Below are 10,121 nucleotides of genomic sequence, written 5' to 3' on the forward strand. Positions count from 1 at the left end.
TCCCAGCAGGATACTACGCACTTGATTCCCTTAGCTGATCTCATCCACAACTAAGAGTTGTTACGACCCAAAGTCGAAGACTTTAATAAACAAATCTGTATCATATAGAAAATTCTACATAAATAGATAAATTTTTCTCCCACAGAAATACCTACGAGTTTTGTTCCGTCTTTTGATAAATCAAGTTGAACAGGAACCAATCGATAATCCGGCAATTAAATAATTTTAACATATACGTAACGAAAATATAGGTCGTATGTGTAAAAATTAAAATATTTTTTTTATCTAATATCATAGATTGGGAAAAATCCTAACGAAGTTGCTAATCTACCATCAATGATGAGTAGATATCAAAATATTCATGAGCTAATATCTTCGGTGTATCCGCTATTAGGAATGGATGAACCAATGTCGCCCGAACACTTAACCGAGAGGATCATTTTATCTTCACGTAATGATGATGTTCATAATATTAATACAGACACATTCGGAAGACTGCATGGGGAGGCTGACACATATCTTGCTGCTGATAAGATGATTCAGGATGATCATGGAAGCGATTCGACTTTTACAACCGAATTTCTCAACAATTTGAATCCACCGGGTGATACCTCCATTTGAGCTAGACTTAAAAGTTGAATGTCCGATTATGTTGTTGAGGAATCTGGCACCAAAAGAAGTTCTACAAGACTGGTGGTGACACGGTGTGGGCGACACGTGATTGAGGCTAAAATCATTACCGAGGAATAAGCCTGTGACATTGTATTCATCCTAAGGATAAATTTTTATCCTTCACCTTCCGAGCTAAACATACAAATGGAAAGACGTCAATTTCTCAAACGGGTTGCATATGCAATGACGATTAATAAATCACAGGGACAACTAGTGAAGTATGTGCGCATTAATTTACGTACTCCAGTATTTATCCACGGTCAGCTCTATGTGGCATTGTCTAGGTGTACTACTTCAAGGAGAATAACTTTATTGTTACTAAATGAACCAAATGGGTGTTTAGATCCGGTAACAACAAATATAATGTATCCTGAAATTTTACTGTAGTTCTATTTTAGTACGAAACACTTCTTTTCATTTTTTTTTTTAGTTTTACGGCATATGTAATTATTTATATTTCTATAAATTGAAAACTTATAATATTTTGTTATTGTAATATTTAGTGAAAAAGAGGATTGATGACATTATTAAGAATAATAATATACCGGAATTCCTACGCTTATCCTGAAGAATTTGGACGTTGTAGAATATTAAGGATCGCCGCGCACGAGAGGTTGAGCCCAAGCTGAAGGCCTGGGTGATACTCTGGTCTTTAATAGAGATTGGTCAATCTGGTTTTCCATGTATCATTATCAAGGGAAACATACTGCGCATTATATTAATGGATAAATAAATTGAATCTTGGAAATTATGACATCCATTGCTCCAAATACAAAATACATTTAGATTAAAAGAACCAGAAGAAGAATATTAGTGCGGATTTAGTTGACTAGTCCTGGACTCATACGTGATGGCGGTGGAGTTTTCAGGAGATGGGTGTGTGTGACTTTTGTGTGGTTAGTTTAGTAAGGTTAGTTTTTTCTGAGTTAGAAAGATATATCGTCTAAGTCCTAATAAGCGAGTCAACTATACAAGATATATCGTCTAAGTCCTAATAAGCGAGTCAACTACGATCTTTACTCTCCTCGGATATTCTTCTAACAAAAATTGTCAGATATTTAAAATCTAAAAAGTAATAAGGAAAAAAAAAACTGCTTTCTTCAAAACTTAGATCACTGATCCATCTGGTTTTAGTTTGATTTTTTCAGATCTATCAGACGGATCGAGTTTGTTTCGTCGTACACGTACATTTATCTTTCAATAAAAGAATGTCTTATGACCAATGAACTAACCTTTTGTTCACGTCCTGTAACAATCGCCATCGATTGCTTCACTTACAACTCTGCTGGCTTTGCTTTCACTCATTTTGGAACTGTCTGGAGTTTTATGAAAAAGGTTTTAATGTCGGAGCTCCTCGGTGGCCAGGCTCTTAAGAAACATAGCCACATTCGGCGAGATGAGATTCAGAACTTAGTTCAGCTGTTACTGAAGAAATCTATCGATGGGGAAAGAGTAAATGTTTCAGAAGAGCTCATGAAGCTTTCTAATAACATAATTACTCAAATTATGAAGCATTCTGCTAGTAAAGAGAGGGGAGAGGAAGTCCGTTCCCTGGTTAGGGAGGTTACAGATATTTTTGGTCAGTTCAATGTCTCAGATCTTTTTGGATTTCTACGAAACCTAGATTTACAAGGGTTTCTTAAAAATCCACAGATATAAGAGGTAGATATGATATTTTGCTTGAAGAATTAAGAACAAACAAAACGACAGGGAAGCCGACTAGTGACGTGGGTAATAACAAGGAGAAAGATTTTTTGGATATCTTACTCGATATATCAGAAGATATGAACTCAGAGGTCAAACTGAACAGAGATAATGTTAAGGTTTTTCTCTTGGTAAGTCCCTTGCCTTTTACCTTCTCAGATATGCTGCTGATACTTGTTTTTTTTTTTTTTTTTTAGTACTAACCTCTGTAAAGGGGCGGGTTGCTGTTGGACTTGGCCATGGTTAAGTTAGGATTTTAGCTTTTTTAGTAAGAGGTATATGTTCACTTGTTCAGAGTTTAATTACATGTTCTCCCTGAATTTTGTGGTTAATTAGGATATCATGACAGCTGGGACAGACACATCAGCTGGTTCTACTGAATGGGCACTAGGGGAGCTCATTAATCATCCAAATATATGCTTCAGAAAGCTAGGGAAGAGATAGATTCAGTTGTGGGTAGAAATGTTAGGCTAGTGGATGAATCTGATCTACCAAATCTTCCTTACCTTCAAGCGATTTTTAAAGAAGCTCTACGTCTTCACCCTCCTGCACCCATGCTTGCTAGAGAATCGACCCAAGATTGCGTGATAGGAGGCTACAATATCCCAACTAAAACTAGGTTGTTTGTGAATGTATGGTCTATCAATAGGAACCCTAAGTACTGGAGTGACCCCTTAGAATTCGACCAGAGAGGTTTATGATACCTGAAGGTGTTGATGGCAAATGTGATCAGTATCAAACAAGTAGAGTGGATAAGGATGTTAAGGGGCAACATTTCGAATTCCTGCCATTTGGTACTGGGAGGAGAGGGTATCCTGGGATTTGGTTATCTCTGATCGAAGGACCAGCAGTATTGGCTGCTATGATCCAATGCTTGGATTGGGAGGTAGTTAGCAGTAACGGCAGCACAGTAATTGATATGACTGACCGACCTGGATTGACTGTTCCAATGGCCAATCCTATCTTACTTGACCTGCGCACCCGTTTTGATCCGTTCAACCTCGATGTGTAATTAACATGAATTCAATGTGCTTTTGAATCTGTCAAGGTCCTGGCTTCTGATTTGAAAATGAGACGTCTTCCATTTGAGCGTTGTGGTATATAAGTTAGTTATTCTGTCTATAAATGTGACAATATATTCGCCATGATAGTTTTGTTTATATTGCACTCTTTCTTGCCGTAACTAGTTCCAGTATTCTTATCATATCTCTCGTATACCCATATATCAATGCAAGAATGGCGATAGTTATTATGAACCAGATACAATTTATTATTCCCACCAAGCAACCTAAGATAATGAGAACCGTAAGTATTATACCTAAAATTTCCAGAACCTGGCAATGGGACGTAATAGAACTTCTCACCTTCCAAATCAAAGGCCACAATCTCACTTTTCTGTATCTCATTATTGTGGTGCAACCAATGAAGTGCTCCATATGCATAGATACCTGATGAATAATTGTCGAATGTGTAGCGACCGATGAATCCAAAGTATTTCCACTCACCGCCGACAGTATATATCTGAACATGTCCTCTCCCTTCTTCCTCGTGATAATGTATTGTCACAACCTTGTAATTATTAGTTGAATGACAATAGCCAAACCCACTTACAAGATTAGCATAGGGAAGCCCTGTGCTTGATATATCCCTTGGCAATTCAGAGTACTTGTATTCAGGAAGAAAAACAGATTCTCCAGTTAAAGGGTTGCAGATTAAAAAAGGATATATACCTGGAGCATCTTTATTATCTCTGCCAAAACTTCATAAGTGTGGTGTAAGAGTTGTAGTAGTAGTTGATCTTCGCAGGATCATAATAATCATACTCATCTCCGTAGAAAAATCGACCCTGGACATGATCACCACCGAATTCTACGTCCCCAGAGAAAGCGAAAAGGTAACCGGTCTTATCAGTTTTAGAACGAAGGAATGATCTCCAAGTTTTGCATACACGTTCGCCATGCAGAGCTGCCTCAATAGATAATCGAGAAAGAATGTTTTCTAAGATATCACTGTGAAGATTATCCATCTTGTTGATTAATTTCTAACCAATTTTAAGTAAATCCATTTTTCTAGGTTTTTTCTTTGATTCAGAACCCTGATTTTGGGCATACCTAAATCTTTCTAGGCATACAAAGCAATAGTCTTAACTTGGGTGACCTTGTAAGGGGTGCCCTATGGGTAGTTCAATTACCTATATGTCCTTAAATCTTTTAAATTACTAATCTATCCCTAACACAAAAACCTATAATCAATAAACCTAAAATCAGTTTCATTCACCTTCTTCTTCCTCTCCACAACAGCCGAACCCGTTCATCTTCTCCATTTTTTTTTCAATGCATCATCGCCGAAATTTGATCGTCGATTCGTGAAAAGTTAATCGACGATTAGACTCATCTATATAATGGGTCGTCGTAAGCAAGTATCTCGGTCTAATCGATCAATTGAACAACCTGTTGAAGAAGAAGAATATTTAGAGAGTGAAGAAGAAAGTGAAAATCAACCACAAACCCAACCGGAAGAAGAGATTGAAGAAGAACCAACTCCTGAAATGAGAATAAGAATGTTAGTTCTACAAACCCATCTCGTATTTGATGTTTTTGGTTGGTATTATTGGTTTAATTCGTCAAAACATGGTTTGTGCGGCGGTTACAGGGTTGGGTTCGGCGTAAAATCAAGTTTAGATTTCCGCCGAACTGTTCTTCAAACTCAACCCTGAAACTGCATATGAACGATTCGGCTTAAAATGTATGTCAGTTTTGCGCCGAACCTAGTAACATAGAGCCTTGTATTTAGGATCGGCTTATTCGATGACATTAGATTTGCGCCGAATTTGTGTTGTGGAAATTTCATAAATTTTGCATGTGTATATGATCGGCTCATATGGTAGTACTAGTTTTGCGCCGAATAAATGTTGTTTCAATTTCATAAGTTCTGCATATGTATAGGATCGGCTCATATGGTAGTACTAGTTTTGCGCCGAATAAATGTTTGAATTCATAATTTTAGGTTCGGCTTATTCGATAGTATTGGTTGTGAGCTGAATAAATGAGATCGTCTTATAAATAGTTTGTGGTACGAGACGAACCACTCTCTGTTTAAGCTATTGAAAATTCTAAAACATGGTTCGGCTCATATATGTTATTTAGTGTAAGCCGAGCCTTCTTATTTGTTGACAAGTTTTTGGAATTTCAAACCCATATCTCGTATAGTTTGTATCCCTTTGTTGTTCGAAGTAGTCTTATAACTTTCATACTTGTGTCAGGACCAATGCAGCTAAAAAGAGGAAGAAGATGGAGGTAACACCTTCTACTTCTAAAACTCCCGATCCTCGAGGAGAAGGTAAGAAAAAATTGGGAGCGGGAGGTATAGGAAGCATTTTAGAAGAAGAAGCTGAACAAGTAAGAGTTGGAAGACAAGAAGAAGGAATAGCTGAAGATGAATAAGTGGAAGGAATAGATGAAGATGATAATCAAGAAGTTCATCAAGAAACACAACCCCAAGGAAAACCCAAGAAAGACAAGAAAGGTAAGAAGGTGGCAGAACCCGAGAAAGAGAAGAACGTTTCAGAACAACGGATCACTAGTTTACACATTCCTGATGAAGATGACGTAATTCCACCTCGATCAGATGGTTTTCCTCATGGTCTTCCGGAAGATGGAGGAAATGTGTTGATTGGTTATGCCGAATCTTGGGCGAAGTGAATTTATGACACTCCTGATCACAAACGTGCAGTCCGAGTATTGAGACACCAGAGGGAAGCGGAATGGGATCTTGATGAAGAGGTTCCTGAGGTGATTTCTTACGTACAAGCCAGTGCTTTATGGCCTGCCATTAATTATGGACATCAGGAATATGATAGTGTGGCATCCTCTTCCTTTACCGAGAGATTTTTTCCAGAAACTTACACATTTCAATTGCCTTTTGGAGAGATGGCAATCACTCCTGATGATGGGAGTAAGATTACAGGCCTTAAAGCAAGGGGTAGAAGTGTGGATGCTGATTTTTATGACATGAGTTGGGATGAGCTCTACAAGTTGTGCGAGGAAACTCTTGGTTGGGGTGCATACAAAACTGAGTTGGAGTTTTGTCGGTCCGTTAAAGATGTCGATTCCGTATTCATACCCAATGGCAAAAATAAGAAGAATAAGAAGATCAAGCTCACTAACTTGAAAAAGGAATTTGAGAACACAAAGGATAGAGTAAAGGAAGGTTTGTTGGTAATGAATCCCGTCAAAGTGAAGCAAACCGGAACTGCCTACTTGCTTTATACTCTTGGTAGAGATATCTTTCCCGAACTTACCGGAAACAAGGTAAATGCTAATTATCTCCAATTGGTAAAGAATATTGAAACTTGTAACAAGTATGCTTGGGGAACGGCTATGCTCGCTTACCTGCTGGACCAACTTGCCACCGCGTCTAAGTTGACAAGTACAAACATCGGAGGGAACTTCATTCTGCTCCAGGTAACTTTTGGGATTTCATAGTATGGTTCGGCTTATAACTATAAAATCGTGTAAGCCGAACTTGTTACTTATTTGGTTCGGCTTATTATACTTGCTCCATATAAGCCGAACTGTGTTCTGAGTTTGCAAACTGTATTCTTACTTTGATGTTTTTGTTTCTATCACTTCAATTCCTTTGATTTTTGAATTTGGTTCTTTGGATGTAGGTGTGGGTATATGACCATTTCCCAATTTTGAACTTGGCCAAAACATTTGAGAAGGATGTCGAATGGGTTGATACAGAGCCAATTGCAGCACGGTATGCGTACGAGGACTCGAAGAAAAGGAAGAAAAAAGAGTTGGTCGAAAGTTTGAGAGAGACGTTAGATCTAATGGGTGTTGATGATGTCGTTTTTCAACCATATAAGAAGGAAGATGAAGTTGTTGAAGATTAGGATATGCCGGTAGGTACGTATCATGGGCCATTGTTTTATCCCGGTGGTTATGTTATATACGATTCTCGGCGAGTACTCCGTAAATTAGGATGCGTCCAAAAGGTTCATTTGTTTGATAAGAAATTCAGGTTGTTACCAAAGAGTGGTACTAGAACTAAAAGTACCACTTCATCTTGGGAACCAAAGTATGAACGACTACGGGAACTAACATATAGAGTCTCCCATATGGACAAAAATCTATGAACGACTCTTTTTTTGAAATATATAGCCGAACATTGTCTTTTTTTGCACAAAAATCTATGAACGACTCTTTTTTTGAAATATATAGCCGTTGTAACCTGTATTATATATAGACATACATGGTTTTTCATAATCTTCAGAGCATATACTAAAAAAAATGGCACCCCAACTCATGAGTTTACTTTAGAAGAAGATTTGTCTCTTTGCACTAATTACGTAGCATACTATCCAAAGAAGGGTGAAGAACGAAGAGTGAAGGGTTTGATGAGTATGTACTACTTTGTTAGAATTCATGAAGCCTTCAGCACCGAAACGGGTAATCCTCACAACCGGGATAGTGCGGCCTTGTTTTTCCGAATTGAAACTATTAAAAAAACGGTCAAAGACTTTATAGTTTTAGTTCGGATTGTGAGTCTATATCGTCTCAAGGGTGAAACAAACTCTGAGATTGAAGATCGAGCTCTAGAGGAATGGAGAAGATAGAAAGGAAATAATTTCAAATACAAAGATCACTACTACATTCTTAGAAGGTTTCTCATTACCTGTTTTGGATATTAGAAGAATTCGATTAGAAATTTATTGTAAGGCTATTATGTAACGTGTGTGTAATCCACATTTTCTATGAATTTGAAAAGTCTATTTGGAATTATATAATAATTTTTGTGTTCATGAATAATGCAAGGTTCGGCTTATCCTGTAATTTCAGTTATGCGCCGAATGTTGAAATCTGTTCGTCTTTCTTCAAAAATATACTACAAGCCGAACCTAGCAGAGTAACTCTGATTTTTTTTTTTTTTGGTCAGGTTCGGCTTGAAGTGAAATAATTTGCACACCAATCCATTGCATAATTATTTTCAAATCTAGGGCAAAAGGCTGCACTCATCAAGGGTGGTAATGGCAACCGGGTCTAAGTTTGAGGCCGATAAAATGACAATTTTGAACAAATCCAATTATAAGTCTTCTATCCTTTACACCACCATGGCAAGGTTTTGTTGGAGGCGCGTAAGTAAAGCTACTACCGGTCCATGCGAAAAAATGTACGACGCAATCGAAGGTCTCCGCTATTAAAAACCCACAAATGGCTTGACATCCAATATTCTTTGGTAATGATAAAATACCCATGCAAACGAAGTTCGAATGCAATGTACTCCGCTTCCACCCCTGCATCTCCTATTGGACCTGTTCTCATCATTGTCTTATAGAATTTTTTGTTTTTACGTAGGTTTTGTAACAATCATTGCGGAATATAGTTCACTTCATTTTCAGGGGGGACCGGATTATTCCATTCCTTAAAAGGACCAAGTTGTTCCGCCATGACGTAATATCCACAATTTCCATAACCTAGCACGTAGTTCGTTGCTATAATATTCTCATGAATTATTAGCGATAGATCTTCCAAGTAGTTATCGTATATAAAATTGATAAGCCTCAAATACTTATCGGACTTATCTCTTTTGGGTCCTCTCATCCTACCAATTTCATGTACGGTCCTTTTCTCCTTTATATTAGTTTGTGAAGGATAAATCTTAGCCTTCCCCTTGACATCCTCTTTACCATCCTTTGCTTGTGACGGACAATCATTATCATTCACCTCTTTGTTACTTGTTTCGGCATTTTGAATACTAGGACGACCTCGTTTATTTGGAACTTTGACTTCTTCCTCCTTCATCAACTTCTCAATTTCCTTCTTTGCCTTTTCATACCTTGCATCATGGTAGTCAACGCCGGATGGATCCCTTTTATTAGCCAATAGTTCCTTGTTGGCTTGTCTAGTTTGAAAATTATTCATTTTCTTACTCTTCCTACCTTTCGGTTCACTCTTCTCCGGTTCCAAAATATTTTCTTGGGTAAAAGGATACATGACCGGCATCATGTTGTACCATGGGATTTTCTTTTGAGGTCGGGACATATTCCTATACATCTCCGCCAACTTTTTCCCATTTGTCGTGTCCCATATCTATAGATCATCCTCGTCGTATTCGGTTGGGAGAGGATCGAATCTTAATTGTTTCCAAAAATGATCAATATCCTCAAATGGTATGATACCATCCTTGTACCGAAGTAGGTCTTGGCGGCATGGAAGTCCCATAGATGTCTTCATTTTACAAACACACTCTTCCTCCAAGTTGGCGCCTAATGTCTTAATCAAATCCACTTCTTGCATCAACAAGTCGATGCATATATGGGAGACTCTATATGTTAATTCCCGTAGCCATTTACTACCATAGTGCTTGTGTCCAAACATAAGGTTATGCACGAACGCGGCTTTAATTCTCACAACATCACTTTTGAAATATTCATCAATTGCATCAAAAACCGTGACAAAATTGTGAACACATCCAAAAAGGTTCTTCTTCAACCGATAATGTGCCGACTCTACCATACTTGTGGCTTGGTTGTCGAAGTGTTTGTGCCGATTTGTGAAACAACCCACGAACCTTTCTTTATTAGGTTCCAACACATCTTTGACCAAGTAAGTAATGACATCGGGGTAGTTGGTCTTCCAATGCTCAATAAGCATTTTAAAGTTTTCTTCATATACATCCTCGATGATTGACCATACCAAAGATTCCCATTCTCCTTGGAAAGAAGCCCACAACATCTCATT

The 10,121-nt window shown here is 37.9% G+C and overlaps 1 pseudogene; it reads left to right on the forward strand.

Annotated features, from left to right (window-relative positions):
• The first annotated feature begins 1,887 nt into the window (after window positions 1-1,887).
• On the forward strand, window positions 1,888-3,388 carry LOC113322281 (annotated as a pseudogene).
• Window positions 3,389-10,121: the final 6,733 nt, after the last annotated feature.

Source organism: Papaver somniferum, chromosome 11, assembly GCF_003573695.1.
Source record: "Papaver somniferum cultivar HN1 chromosome 11, ASM357369v1, whole genome shotgun sequence".
Lineage (NCBI taxonomy): Eukaryota > Viridiplantae > Streptophyta > Magnoliopsida > Ranunculales > Papaveraceae > Papaver > Papaver somniferum.